We start from the raw sequence: 15,827 nt of genomic DNA, 5'->3' as shown, positions 1-15,827 counted from the left end.
CAATAAACACACTCTGCACCCAAAAAACAAACGGCAGTAAATTTAGTATATTCGACAGAGTTGCTATTGCTTAATATTTTTAAAGTAGTTAAGGAAAGATGGGCCAATTTTAAAAGTGTACAATTTATAATTTATAATTTTTCTATCATTCTTTAATTAGAAAGCATAATGATTTATAATTTATACAATTTATAATGTTTCAATCATTCTTTAATTAGAAAGCATGATGATTGTTCAAATACTATATTTTATATTTTAAAACTAGTGTTATATTTTTGGTGTTGCATGGCAGTTTGCAAAAGTGGTGGCAACAGGTATCCAAATGAACATGGATGGAAACGACATATAACAGAAAAAAACAGATTTGCAGAAGCCTGGGTTGACAAAAGCAATCATCATCAGATTTAAGTGAGAATATTTCACAAAATGCAAACAGACAGATTTCGAGCTCTCCGAATACCCAGTTTCAATCGTGAAAAAGTCTAGCAAGTGTGAAAAAATCACCTACTCTAGGTTTTTCTGTTCCATGCTGGGATTTGTGGTCCTTTTTTTAACCAATTAAAAAGCCATGACTGCAATGACCAATGCTAGCCAACTTTTTAAAACTAGAAAGTGGGAGATTTTGAAAACAAATCGGAGAATATATTTTCCCTCTTGACTTATATTGAAGCAGAGGCAATATTAGGTAAGCGATAGCTAAAATAAAGCCATATTTGGCTTCAAAAATGAAGAGTCTCCCAGCTCAAATGGGTCTGTAGGCATGTATGCAAGTCTGAGATAGTGTGTCTAACTTCTATTATCAATTTACAGGTGTTAGAAATTGTGTTTTGATTGAGGGGGATGAAAATCCTATTCAAACAACAACCCCATGCCTTGTCAGGGTGAACCACAAAAATTACCAAATTAACCTGTGCTTAACCCTCTAGTAGCTTGGCATAAAATAAGTCAGGCTTAACTTAGAGGCACTGTGTTAAGTATTTATGCAGCACTCAAATAGCAATAAAGTGAAAACATCACAGAAGAAAACCCCAAAATCATTTAAAAATAGAGCGGATTTTAATAAATGAAATTATACCAGAGTGATATAAATCCAATCAGTAAAAGATTTGCAATTTTAATATTTTAGGTAAGTATAGCACCCAAAATCACAAAGCGCCACTAGCAGTCATCTGGGAGTGCTAGACCAGATGAAAGACATAATTTCAGGCCGACCGAGATGGAACGCAGGCCGGATACAGGGACCAGGTTAGTCCTCCTGAAAAAGTTACCTCCTCAAAGTCCTGCACAAAGAGATCCGTTTTCGGTAGAGGAGGCCGTGAGGAGCAGGGAGAGCATCATGGATAGTCATTGTAGGACGAAAAGCAGGCTAGGCAGCGCAGGCTATCGTTGCTGTAGTGCAATGAGCCGGTCAGGTGACATGGACAGAAGTTGCTGAGCTTCACATTGGAGGTCACTGCGGGCTGTCGTTTTAATGGAAAGTGAAGATTTCGCATTGCTGGTTGTCACTGGTTGTCACTGTAACACGAAGATTTGGGAGATATCATATCGGGGATTGGGAGCTTTATGCGGAATGATGGTGCTTTACAATTCTGAGGTAAGAAGCTGTTTGCTGTGTTTGTGCAGTGGGAGTGTACTTGGACATTTGATTTTTTCTGCATTAGTTTTCACGCTACTCCCGGTATTTTGCCGGTTGAGTGTGGGGCTATCATTTTAGGATATCGGAGGGTGGTCCCAAACACTACTTTTTTATGCAGGCTGGGGTTATCCTAGCGGGCTGGATGGAGTGTTCTGTAGTTTCATTAAGGTTGGCCATATGTGTTACCAGGGGGATAGACAAAAGATTACCCGCTGCATGTTATCTGGGTAATGTGGTGGAAATGGACTATTTCATCATAGGACTATTGTTAAACCTGTTTTTTTTAGGGTAGTCGGAGTCGGTGGAGTGTGCTGATGGCACGCCCCCTTACCCTTTCTTTCTGCTTTTTTTCCGCAATAATTATTCGTTTAGGATTAGAAACAAGCTCCTGAGTGTACTCTTTGTGTATTTAATTGTAAGCTATGGGATCAAAGGATAGCAGGCTACTGCTAGGTATGGTGTGCCAGTTGAGTATCCTCAGGTAGCTCTCAGTTAAGAGGTAATAGTCGTGCCGGACCCCCTGGTACTGTTGGAATTATTAGAGCCCTGTTTTTCCCTCTTTTACTTCTAGGACTTGAGGGAACTCTTTTCCACCTGTTTTACAGCATCAGGGTGTTCCACCAATAGAAGACGATTCAACAGTAGGACACTCCATACATCTGTGTGTAGTGAGGAGGTATTATTATACAGGGCTCAGCACAAGGTAATTATGTCCTATTTATGGCCCACTGTGTTATTTAGGGTTAAATGATTGGGAAGGATTAAGCATTTTTCATCAGAGTTTTGTTTGTTTTCATTTACAGGATGTTACTTGATTGGCCATCCTCTTTCTTTATCAATCTCTGGGAGTTGCAGTTATTTTCACAGCAGGATTACAGAGGAGGGATAGTGTGCCCCATCCCTGAAGTGATTTTGAATAATAGGCTAGTGTAGGTGAGTGTAGCTCATCATAAGTGAATGACAATGGGGAAGAGAATACACCAGAGGGTTCATGGCATGCAGACATGATTTTGACATCTTATTTTCATTTCCCTCTTTCGGGAGACAATTCTTTTCACCCTGTTCTTTCTGGGGCAGTAATATGGACTCTTATAAAGAGTACTTTAAGGTTCAGGCCCAGAAGTTTCCGGACCACACAGAGGTGTAGCATGACTATCTTATAACCCTATTTTCACCTTTCTGTCTCATATTTATATCCGTATTAATGGTGATTCTCTTTGGAACCTGAGATTTTAATGGGTTTAAAAATTAGCCCTGCTAAAGAAATATTATGGTTCTGATTGCTCATGTTCATATATGTTTGGTAGATCATGCCCACTACCTACCATTTTGAAGTAACCAGAGTATACTGTGGTCCTAAAGAAGATGGATAGATGAAATTATTCCTACACCGAAACGCAGGTTGACCGCCTGTTGGAGGGTTTCCAGCTCAACTGCCAAAAATCAAAACTCTTTTCCCGTTGTATTGCGTTTCGTATGTGTAGAATGGCTGTATTGGGATATGAATGGCCCGTATGATAGGGAACGATTCTGGATGTGAGTAGGAGTGAGTGCATTGTTGGTGTATTTGATTATGTATTGATTTATCTTTTGTTGTTCTTTCTCTTTTTAATATGTAATATGTTTAATAATCTGTTTGTGAAGTGTTTTATAGAAGCAATTTATGGAAAAACATAGTGAAATCATACAAGGTATTTGAGGATTGAAGTTATTGGTATTTATGGGTGAAATTATGTTAAAAAAAAGTTTCATCAATGAAAGTGTTTAAGATATTATTATTTAATGGGGGATCAGAACCGATGGCATTTGTTTAAGCATATAGGAAGAAATACAGGTAAAGTGGGACTTTGTTCACTGTTAGTTTGACACGAAGAGTTGGGTTCACCAGAGCTTTGCGATGCTGGATTTCATGGGCAGCAGAGGCTCGGTATGAAAGGGCCCATTTGCAGCTGCAAATAGCCCAAAATGTCAGGAATTTTCCTTTTCTTGAAGATGGGTGCTATCTGATGCCAGCCAGGGGTCCAGGACCTGAAGAAGCCCCTCTTGGGGATCCGGGACTCACTCTAGCAGAGGCCAGCAGAGCTCAGGCAGGTCCTGCTGCAGGCCTAGTAGTAGAAGGCCAGCTGAACCCTTGCAGGGAGGTCTCTGGAGCTTGATGTGTCCCTGTAGCTCAGAGCAGGAGGTCGAGCAACTGCCCCTTGGAGTCACTCAGGTTATCCTGGGAAGAAGGGAGCAGGTTCAGTCTTCCTTCTCAGAAAGTAGGGCAGACGTTGAGCAGCAGGTAGTCCTCTGGGGAACAAGACTGGCCTTAAGAAGCAGGCAGTTGTCTGGGGAACAAGTCAAGCCTCATGCAGCAGGACGGTCCTCTGTTATCAATAGGGCTCTCCTCTGAGATACAAGGCAGGCCTCAAGCAGCAGGGCATTCCTCTGGCAAACAGAGCAGGCCGGAAACAGCAGTGCAGTTCTCTGGGAAACAAGGCAGTCCTTTTCTGTAATATCCACAAGTCTAGGAGAATACAGAAGAGGGCCACTATTTATACCTGGTGCCAGCCTTCGAAGTGTGGGGAATTTCCTATGTGACCCCTTCATCTGGTTCTGAAAAATTCTTTCCTTCCCATGCCAAGGCTCCAAGAAGTCTGGGGTGGCAAAAGACTAATGTCAGCTTCCTTCATGTGAGATGGAGGCAAGCCCTTTGAAGTGTAAGTGGGGTAGGAAACAGCTTCACCCTCCATTCGCCATAAATTATTCTGTGCTTAACCCTTTGGTAGCATTGCACAAAAGGAGTCAGCCTTCCCTTACAGGCACTGTGTAAAGTATTTATGCAACACACAAACAGTAATAAAGTGAAACACAACACAAGAAAAATCCCTGGTCGTCGCTTTAGCACAAAGAAGCAGTCAGGCGTCACAGACGATCGTTGCAAGAGCTTCACGTTTGGGGTCACCTCAGACTGTTGTTGCTATAATGTGAAGTGCATATCTCACATTGTAGTTTATTGCTGGCGGTCGCTGTAGTGTGAAGAGTTGGGTTCACTGGAGCTTCACATAGGCGGTCGTCGCTGGCAGCTTAGTTACAGTGCAAACCAGCCCGTTTGTAGTCACAAAGATCCCCAAACTTCAGGAGTTCTCCTTTTCTTGACAATGAGGATATTGTGACGGTCCAGGAAGAAACCTTTTGGAGGTCAGGAACTTGCTTCAGCAGAGGCCAGCAGGGCTCCGCAGGTCCAGTTGCAGTAGGCCAGCTGGGCAGTTGCTAAGAGGCCTCACGACATTGTTATGTCTTTGTAGCGCAGCCAATGGACTCTTGGAGTTACTCAGGTAGACTGGGATGAAGGGAGCAGGGCAATCTTCCTTCTCAGAGAGCATGGCAGGTCTAGAGCAGCAGCGCAGCCCTCAGGGGGTCAAGACAGTCCTGAAGCAGCTGGGCAGTCCTCTGCTAGCAGCAGGGCAGTCCTTTGGGGAGCAAGGCAGGCCTAAAGCATCAGGGCAGCACTCTGGGGAACTAGGCATCCTTTCTTCTGTAATGTTCACAGGTCCAGGATTGTACTGAAGAAGTGTTATAAGGGTCAATCATTGTATCTGGTGCCAGCCTTCAAAGAGGGGGAATTATCTAGGCTACTCCCACATCTGTTTCCGGAAAGTTCTTCCCTTCCCCCTCCGAGGCTTCAAGAAGTCTGCAGGGACAAAAGACTAGTGTCCGGTTCCTTTATGTATGCTGGAGGCAAGCCCTTTGAAGTGCAAGTGGGGCAAGGAACAGCTCCACCCCAGCCATCCTGGCAGGATGGCCCATCCTGCCACACCTAGTCCCCATTTGTCTCACTGACTGAGAGGAATCCACAAAGCAAAACAGCAGTGACTTTCACAGTCATGTGACCCAGGATACAGGCAGTAGGCACCAAATGGTTATGACAAGCAAATGCCAACTTTCTAAAAGTGTCATTTTCAGAACATTGACTTAAAGTTGGACTTAACCATTAAAGAGGGTCTGAATTTACAATTCATTTGAGTCCAAACTTGACATCTCTATCTGTTCCCAATCAATGGTTAGCACATATTACAGACTCAGGCCTTACAGTACTGAACAACTAATTTAAGAGTTTTTTTCACTACCAGGTACGTATAACATAAGAACACATGTCCTACTTTTTGAATGCACACTACCCTATTGGCTTTTAGCAAACAAGCAACAATGATGGACGGAATATGCAACTAATCAAACATTCACCCCCCAGTCACAGATCTGGGTTTAATCCACCAATCATTTTGCTCACCACTCCATCCCAGTTTGGACCCAGCCATATGCAAATCAGTCTTGACCCTGTTCTCCATGGGAACAGTCCAGCCCGAACTGCCAGGCCAGATCCTCCCTGGACTGGAAACAGGCATCCTGGGACTGGTTTGAGGGTTTCAACCTTCATCAGCCAGGCTAGCTTGAATCCAGTGGCATAGTGAACCCGGGACCCACGTCTGGGCATACCCGGCATACTTATGGCACCAAAAGCAAAAAAACACAAATGATGGACGGAATGCAGAGCTACCCAAACATTCACCCTCCATCACAGATCCGGGTTTATTCTATTCATTCTTTTGCTCACTATGCCACCCCAGTTTGAATCCAGCCATATGCAAATCAGTCTTGACTCTGTACCCCATTGGAACTGTCCAGCCCGTACTGCCAGGCCAGGTTCTCCCTGGAAAGTAAACAAGCATCCTGGGACAAATTTCAGGGTATCACTCTTCATCAATCAGGCTTGCTTGAATCTAGTGGCATAGTGCGCCAAGGACCCACGTCTGGGCATTCCCGGCACACTTAGGGCAACAAAAGCAAACAAACACAAATGATGGAAGGAATGCAAAACTAATCAAACTTTCACCCCCAGTCACAGATCTGATTTAATCTATCAATTCTTTTGCGCACCACACCACCCCAGTTTGGACCTAGCCATAGGCAAATCAGTGTTGGCCCTATTCCCCATGGGAAAACTCCAGTCTGAACTGCTAGGCCAGGTCCTCCCAGGACCGAAAACAAGCATCCTGGGACAAGTTTCAGGGTATCACCCTTCGTCAATCAGGCGAGCTTGAAGCCAGTGGCATAGTGAGCCCGGGACCCATGTCTGGGCATTCCCTGGTGTATTTAGGGCGACAAAAGCAAACAATCACAAATGATGGACAGAATGAGGAACTAATCCAACATTCACCCCCCCAGTCACAGATCTGGGTTTAATCCACCATTTGTTTTGCTCACCACTCCATCCCAGTTTGGACCCAGCCATATGCAAATCAGTCTTGACCCTGTTCTCCATGGGAACAGTCCAGCCCGAACTGCTAGGTCAGATCGTCCTTGGACTGAAAACAGGCATCCTGGGACCGGTTTGAGGGTTTCAACCTTCATCAGCCAGGCTAGCTTGAATCCAGTGGCATAGTGAGCCCGGGACCCACATCTGGGCATACCCGGAGTACTTATGGCACCAAAAGCAAAAAAAACACAAATGATAGACAGAATGCAGAGCTATCCAAACATTCACCCTCCATCACAGATCTGGGTTTATTCTATTAATTCTTTTGCTCACTATGCCACCCCAGTTTGAACCCAGCCATATGCAAATCAGTCTTGACCCTGTACCCCATTGGAACTGTCCAGCCCGTACTGCCAGGCCAGGTTCTCCCTGGACAGTAAATAAGCATCCTTGGACCAATTTCAGGGTATCACTCTTCATCAGTCAGGCTAGCTTGAATCCAGTGGCATAGTGCGCCCAGGACCCATGTCTTGGCATTCCCGGGACACTTAGGGCAACAAAAGCAAACAAACACAAATGATGGACGGAATGCGGAACTAATCAAACATTCACCTCCAACCACATAACTGGGTTTACTCCATCATTTGTTTTGCTTACCACACCACCCCAGTTTGGGCCCAGCCATATGCAAATCAGTCTTGACCCTGTTCTTCATGGGAACAGTCCAGCCCGCACTGCCAGATCAGGTCCTCCGTGGACTGAAAACAAGCATCCTGGGACCGGTTTCAGGGATTCACCCCTCATCAGCCAGGTTAGCTTGAATCCAGTGGCCTACTGAGCCTGGAACCCACATCTGGGCATACCCAGCGCACTTAAGGCGACAAAAGCAAACAAACACAAATGATGGCCGGAATGCGGAACCAATCAAACATTCACCCTCAGTCACAGCTTTGGGTTTAATCCATCATTTATTTTGCTCACTACGCCACCCCAGTATTGTATAGAATAAAAAAACACACACTAGACATTTTTAATGGACACTGGTTATTATTTTATTACCATTTCCAGTGAAATTTTCTGGTAGAACAGTAATATTTACATATGCACTTGCTAAATCGAAATCTACACAAATGCTCACCATGACTCTGCAGTTACAACACTTATGGTAATTTGCTGTATTTCTGGTGAATTACAAAAAATAAGGGAATTGCAACACAGAAAATGTTACCTGTACGGATGAATCCATTGATATAATGATCAATGATAAACGTTGGTACCCGTTGTGGCATGTTGTACAGTTACATGGAACTGGTGTTAATAAATGTTCATACAATCAATCAATCAATCAGTTTTTATAAAGCGCAACTACTCACACGTGAGGGTCTCAAGGCGCTGGTGGTGGGCCTGGGCCTCATTCGAAGAGCCATGTCTTGAGGTTCTTCCTGAAGATGGTGAGCGATGGGCTTTGTCTGAGGTGCGTGGGCAGGTTGTTCCAGCTCTTGGCTGCAAGTTAGGTGAAAGATCTTCCTCCTGCGGTGGTTTTCCGGATGCATGGAATGGTGGCTAGTGCCTGCTGGGTGGATCGGAGGGGTCTGGCTGGGTTATGGAAAGAGATACGATGATTCAGGTACGCCGGTCCAATGTTGTAAAGGGCCTTGACGGTGTGGGTGAGTAGTTTGAAGTTGATTAGCTTCTCCACCGGGAGCCAATGGAGGATTCTCAGGTGTTGGGAGATGTGTTCCTGGCTGGGAGAGGTTCAGGACGAGTCTGGCGGCGGCGTTTTGGATGAGTTGTAGTTTCCTGATGTTCTTTGTCCTGGTGCTGGCGTAGAGTGCGTTGCCGTAGTATAGCTTGCTTCCGACTAGGGCGTGGGTGACTACAGCTGCGTGGCCCACCTCCTCCCAGCTAATACCAGTTTCTAAGATGCCACAAGAGATGGATGATGCTAAAATGTCAGGTCATATAAGGCTATTGTTGTGTCCTGTGTTTCTGGGTCCAGGCCTGCAGGCATGATGTTGGTGCTGAGGAGGTGTGATGTGTGCAGCATGCTTGGGGTGTGTGGGTTGGACTCCAGGATGGGCTGAGCCAGAGTCATCATGTACTCAAGGTCTGTGTAACCTGACATTTCAGCATGACTCATCTCTGTACACTGGACTTCAGTGCATCCACTGAACTAGGCAGACCAGAGAAATATGCAAAGGTGGGTCTTTTCAGAAATTAGGCACTTCTTGCCATAAACAAATCAGTAAGACCAGTTTATGTAGCAGATTACACCCGACGACCATTGTTTTTACCCCCCAGAATGGAGTGAATGTGAATACTCAACTGTTAATATTCTGCAGAAAGGTAGATTTTCTGCAAAAAGGAACACATTGTCCACTTTAAAATAAGAATTTACAATTCCATGCTTCCCCACGGGTGAAGAGAGCTCTATCAAAATGCTATAAACGTCAATCAGTCAATCAGGATCACCCAACAGGGTATCCAGGCGCTTTCAGGTTCCAGAGGTTCATTCGAACAGCCAGATCTTGAGGGCCCTTCGGAATTCTTGAAATCGTGATTGGTAGGATGGCTGCACAAAGCAATTGCAATGCAATAGTTCTCGCATTTGCTCGAGTTAGAGCTACTGCCATTGTAAATTCATAACCAGACTTTTCTTGCCACATAAATTGGTCAACCCTGCCTCATAATTTAATCTTTTCCTGCCATATAATTCCAGGGGCCAGGCATAAAATGAAACCACTTCCATGTACCTTCTTCCTCTATCTGGAGCAAAAAATGAAAATGGTGCTATTTAGCAGCATTTAACTGGGCAAACTTAATTGAAGCACGCTAAGGTTGTGTATACTGAAGGCACATATGCGTTTCCAAAATACACAATTTCCACTTAAACACTATAGTCGAACCACGGAACACATTGACCACATGGAAAATAAATATTTTTTAAAAGCTAATGCCTGCATAGTAATACGATTGTGTCTTTTAGTATTTATGTTTACGTGTTGGTTTACTGGTGTGTCCCATACGGTGTTTGGCTGCAATTTGCACTGTTTAGGTGTAACTCACTCCACAAAGTTTTATAGCATCTCATAACATTGCTGCTGTCTACAGAGCAAGGCAGCCAGTCATTAACACTCTTTCATCTGGGTGATGCTGACCTTATACGAACACATGCTAATGTTTCTGCTCTGTGTTTTTGTTTTTCATGTTAAACTTTTGCCTCCCCAGCAGTCTTTTTTATGGTAATTTGCTGTATTTCACAGTGTTTACGAGTAAAGAGTGATTCATGTCTTTGTGTTAAAAATGTTTTGTACAACATGATAACATCTTGCTGTTTAAACTTCCAGCCTGGCAGCTTATTTGTAGCTTGGAGTGGAAGGAATTTTTTACATGTTAGAGTTTGCATTTCTAATAAATTATTCTTTATTTTGCCCTCAGTAAATCAGTGAAGCAGAAAAATAACTGATGGCCCTTTAACAAAAATTGTTTGTGCCCTACATCGGAACACACCGGCTCAAATTAAGCACTGCGAACATAATAAGCGTGCCTTCTTTAGATCCAGCTGTTACTCTACACAGAAGGCTGATTTATTTTTCCTTGAAAGCGCAACCATAAGCTTTATGTTTTTAGCTTAGGAGACCCACAATTGCCTTGTTGCATACACGAAAAGTATGATTTTCTAGGTTCAGCTGTCACTTTACACCGCACGCTAATAACTGCTGCATATACTTTTACGAGTACTGAATACTAAAGCAGGCTAATTTAAAATTGCAAAGAAGCAAATATTCCAGTGTTTGTGTTGAGCTTTCGTTTTAGGTTTGTTATAACTTTCCCAAGTGTCTCTTTTGGTCATACTAAATGCAGCGCTGTAAGCAAGAGATGAAGCTTGGAATTATTATAAGGCAGTGCAGAAGGTTAATGTGGCTGTTGCAAAAAACGTTTTGGAGGCAGATCACAGACTGCATTCAATCTTCAAATGTTAAAATAACTTTGGTGATTAATGTTTTGTCTAGAGAGAGAACTTACTTTTCTCTAGTGGAAGCTTGGAGTAATTATAAGGTAGCGCAGAAGGTTAATGTGCCTGCTGCGAGGAACATGAACTAGGCAGATCAGAATTGGCAACTAATATAGCAAGCTCATACGAAAGGTGATATTTACGTGCTGCTGGCAAGCAGCTGAAACTTCACTGGAAGGACAGCTAAGGGTTGTTTTTGTTAAAGCTCTTTTCCCCTTCTGGGTGTTTCGGAAAGGGATTGAAACCAAGGGCCGGCTCAGCCCCTTCGCTCCTGATAGCCAGCGATGATTTTGGTTTGTGCGCCGTTTCTAAGCAGTACCATAGTACCCCCATAGTGAAAAACAAAAACATGATCTGCTCAGAATGAAATATTCCAAAAACACAGGCTGATCGGCCCGTGCCCTTAAAACCGAGGAGGAAAGGGCATAAAAGAGGAATAAGTAGAACACACACCAAAGACATGATCAGTAAACAGCTAATAAAAGAATGAAAGTAATACAGTTTCACATAAGCGAGCCAACGGCCGCCATGAGATGAGCATCAACGTGAAGAGACGCAAAAGGAAAAGAAGTTCGCTCACAGTCAAACATATCGGCAAAAGTGCAATTAGCCATGTAACAGGGGCGATAGCCAAGGTGGTAACAAAACCACCCTCAGGAGGGACAAATTTAAAGCATTTACCAACGAAAAGAAAGGATTTTTGGAAGGCAAGCCCATGAATGAGTGATAGTGATGGGCGTGGTAAAAGCCCAGGTACATACCAACACTTTGGAAAAGCAGCTCTTGTGCACTGCTATGCTCGACCTAAAAAAGTAGTTCATCCACGCTGAAGTATATCACCAACTGTCAATAATCCACGTCACTGGGGCAGTCTGCAAGGCATGACAAAAACAGCCTCAAGGCGGGACAAACATATAGCAATTACCAATGACGTCAAGTGATTTTTGAAAGGCAAGCCCGCAAACGAGTGAAAGTGATGGGCGTGAGGTGGGCGTGGTTAAAAGCCCACAATTCTAACAACAGGTCAAAGTGCTTGCGCTCGACCTAAAAACGGGACAAAAATCACAGAGAAAGCAGTGAAAACGAGAGGGTAAAGCAAGGACAAGCCACACAAAAAAATTAGGAAATGGATACCATGTTCTACCTCTCGGTGTTGCTGCTCTGACTATTGTCTAGTGTCATGTTTAGTTTTTCAGTGTATTCTGTTTCTCTTGCTTACATTGGTCACCACGTGTTAATTTATTCGTGCGTTAACAAAGCAGCTCCTCGTTTCTCGTACTGCCCCTCAAAGCAAGAGTAGGCAAGAAAACATAAAAAGAGAGATTTTCATAACACTTTTAGGACTGCATCATTTGCTGCAGAAACTTCTTGTGATGCTCCAAGGCAGGTGCCTTTTCAGATTGGGTTTTCTAGCACCAGGTACATTTCTAGATTTAATGGGCCATCTGGTGAATGATGTCACAATAAGTCTCAAAACCCAGGCAGACGTAGTCAAGCAACACCATATTCTTGAAGGCCTGTTGTTGGTGATTGTTGGAGATGCAGAGCTGGGTGAAGAAGTGTTTTCAAGGGGCAGTGGGGCTAGTAGCTACGTGTCCACGTATCAATAAACACCTCATTCCAAAAAAGTCAAGTGCTGCTTGGTTTTGAATAACCATGGCAAAGACATGTCCTAGCCAGCGAGGCTCACATGTGAAAGACAACTTTCTGGCCAGTGCTAGGTAGCCTATTTTCTCTGGCTGGGGCCTCTTCCTCTGCTTCTGTCCCTTCAAACCTGAATTAAGTAAGTAACCTTTTTCCTCAGCCCAGACACCCAAGACACACCTGTCACTCCTGGATTGTGTTAGGTGCCTGTCTTGTCCACATGACGGGTCTTGCTACTCCTGTGACTTGAGCCCTATCCTAGGCAGGGGTGTAGCCTACTCAGTACTGTTAAGGGTGTGTGAGTCTGAGATTGTCCAACAAACAGTGTGGTGTGCTTAGTTGAAAAGATGGGGATGGGCTGGAATATAGTCTCGACTATGCTGTCCAGTGACGTCCTACAGCCAGGGGCTTAGCTGTAGGGGGGCTGTTGGGGTGCTACGCCCCCGTAAAAAAATGCATTCTGTAGTAAATAGTTGGGTACAGGTGCTTTCAGTTGGTTGTCGGATTTCTGGATCCTGGATTTTTACATGGCAACACTGACAAAAACACATGCACAGTACACTCTCACATCTGTTTTGAAGGCCTCAAAAAGTTAGTTAGTTTGAAAAATATTGTGTATTAAGTACCTCTAATAATCCAACCTCCTCTCTCTTTCCACTGCTCCTTAAACCCCTTGTGTCCTGCTTCAAATATAATACGTTTTAAAAAGGTGTGTCAGCGTGATTGTTGGGAAATCTGAAGCTCACCCCTCTCCAATCCGACTGATCAACCTATACCTCTTCCTACAGCAACGTAGGGCAAGAAGGGCAACAGATGAACAGAGCGCAACAACTGATGTTGCATGGTGATGTGGTAGGAAAGTCACTGTTTTTGGCATGGTTACCCCCACTTTGTACCTGCTGTCAGTATGCTTTGACTGTTTTCACTGGGGCCTTCCTAACCAGGGCCCCAGTGATTGTGCTCTCCCCCACTAACTTTGGTTGCCTAGGACTTTGCATACCCCACAATTGGCATACTGGTGCCCCTATATGTCTCTAGTATATGGTACTTAGGTACCCAGGGCATTGGGCACAACGGGTTCCCCATTGGCTGCAGCATGTATTATGCCACTCATGGAAACTCATGCAAAATGTGTCTGTAGGCCTGCCAATGCAGCCTGCGTGAAGAGGTGCATGCACCCTTTCACCACAGGTCACTGCACCAGGTCACTGTAAGTCACCCCTATGATAGGCCCTCCTACCCCAGAGGGCAGGGTGCAGGTCCCTGTGTGTGAGGGCACCGCTGCATGAGCAGAGTTGCTCCTACGAACTCCAGCTCTATTACACTGGACTTTGTAAGTGCGGGGAAGCCATTTTACCCGTGTACTGGACCCAGGCTAGTACCTGTGTCCAGCTACATAATTGTAACTCCGAGCCTGGGCAGGTTTGTTATCAAACATGTTGGAATCATACCCCAATACTGTTGCCAGCATTGGTTGTATGATTCCATACACTCTGAGGGCACCTTATAGGACCCCCAGCATTGCTCCTAAGAGTCTTCTGGGGTTTTCCGGGCAGCTCATGCGGCTGTCACTTCTCAGACAGGTTTCTGCCTTCCTGCTGCTTGACCAGCTCTGGCAGAGGAATGCAGAACAAAGGATTTCCTGTGGGAGAGGGAGGTAATACCCTCTCCCTTGGAAATAGGTGTTACATTGCTTGGGAGGGGTAGCCTCCCCAAGATACCGGAATGCTTTGAAGGGCACATTTGGTGCTTTCCTTGCATAAACTGGTTTGCACCAGCCCAGGGACCCCCGGTCCCTGCTCTGGCACGAACTGGGCAAAGGAAAGGGGAGTGACCACTCCCCTGTCCGGTGCCCAGAGCTCCTCCAGGTGGCCACTTGATTCTGCAATCTTGAATCCAATGTGTACAGAGGCCCCTGGGAGCATCTGAGTGGCCAGGTCAGGTAGGTGACATCACAGCTCCCTCCTAATAGGTGGGCACCCTGCTAGGTGACCAATCTCCCTTCCTGGGCTATTTAGGGTCTCCAACAGGACTCCTCTATATCATTTACTTCATCTTCTTGCCACTGGGACTGCAACTGGACCCTCCAGGAACCGATAATCTGCAACTTCAGCAACAACTCCGGTCTGCAACATTGTTACCTGGGTTCTTCCAGCAACTGCAACATTTCTCCCGCTGTTCACCATCTGAGGGTGGTGAGTCTTCAGTCTGCACAAGAAGTAGGAAGGACTCTTCCTTGGAGTGAAGGAGTCACTCCCCTGCATCAGCAGGCACAAACTGCAATGACGACCAGCAGCGTGGATCTGCTCTCTTCTGGAACTGTGTGGATCCTGCATCACAGGTGGTGGTCTGGAGTGGTCCCCTTGGTCCTCTCTACCAGCTTTCCAACTTGGGAGACAGTAAGGCTTGCAGGACAGTACCCCTGTGCACCACAACTCTTGCACCTGACAAGGCTTGTTGTGTCTCCTCCAAGGGATCTTCAGGATCCATGTAGCCGTGGCCCCCAGCACTCCTTCCTGAAAAGCACAGACTCCTGCCTGCTGCTCCAGCAATGTGGGACTCCTCTTCAGATGTGCTGTGTTGGCCTCACTGTAACTGCTGTGCCTGCTGCCAGTGGGTTACCTGTGGGGCTGCCTCCTCTTCCTGTGACTGTCCCAGCTGCTCAGGGTCACCCTGGACTCCCCTTCTTGGGTTGAGTCCCCTGGACCTTGCTGGTCCTCTGCAGCTTTGCAAACCCTCTTCTCTGTCTCTTGCATTTGCCAAGGCTTGTTGGTGGTTTTACAGCACCATTAACTGACTGCATCTAGACTGCCGACATGGGACATCACTTGCATCACTTCTGGGACTTCTCTCATCTCCTGTGCTGCACTGCTGACCTTCTTCGTCCACCGTAGACCTGGTCCTGCATCCACAGAAGGGTGGGTAGTGGCTACTGCCACAACCGGACACTCCACCATGAACTGGAGTTGGTCCCGTTCCTTTGCAGGTCCTCTTCTGTCAGGACTCACCTTCGGGTACTCCCCGTCTTGGTTGGGTTTTGTATAATCAGTTTCCAAAGTCCTCCTGTTGTTTTTATGTACTTACCTCTGCTCTCCTGGTCACTTGGAGTCACTCTGGCATTCACCTCTTGGGGTCCCTAGTTCCTCTATCTCCCCTCTACTGATTCCACTTCCTTGGATGGGGGATGGCCTTTCACATTCAATTTGTTTAGTATATGGTTTGGCCCTCTCCTAGGGCCCTCCCTGTTTACCTATACTTTTGCCAATGCTTATTGCTTTCTATGCTCTTTACTGATT

The sequence above is a fragment of the Pleurodeles waltl genome, chromosome 2_2 (assembly GCF_031143425.1).
Source record: "Pleurodeles waltl isolate 20211129_DDA chromosome 2_2, aPleWal1.hap1.20221129, whole genome shotgun sequence".
NCBI lineage: Eukaryota > Metazoa > Chordata > Amphibia > Caudata > Salamandridae > Pleurodeles > Pleurodeles waltl.
Note: the sequence above shows the minus strand (reverse complement) of the source record.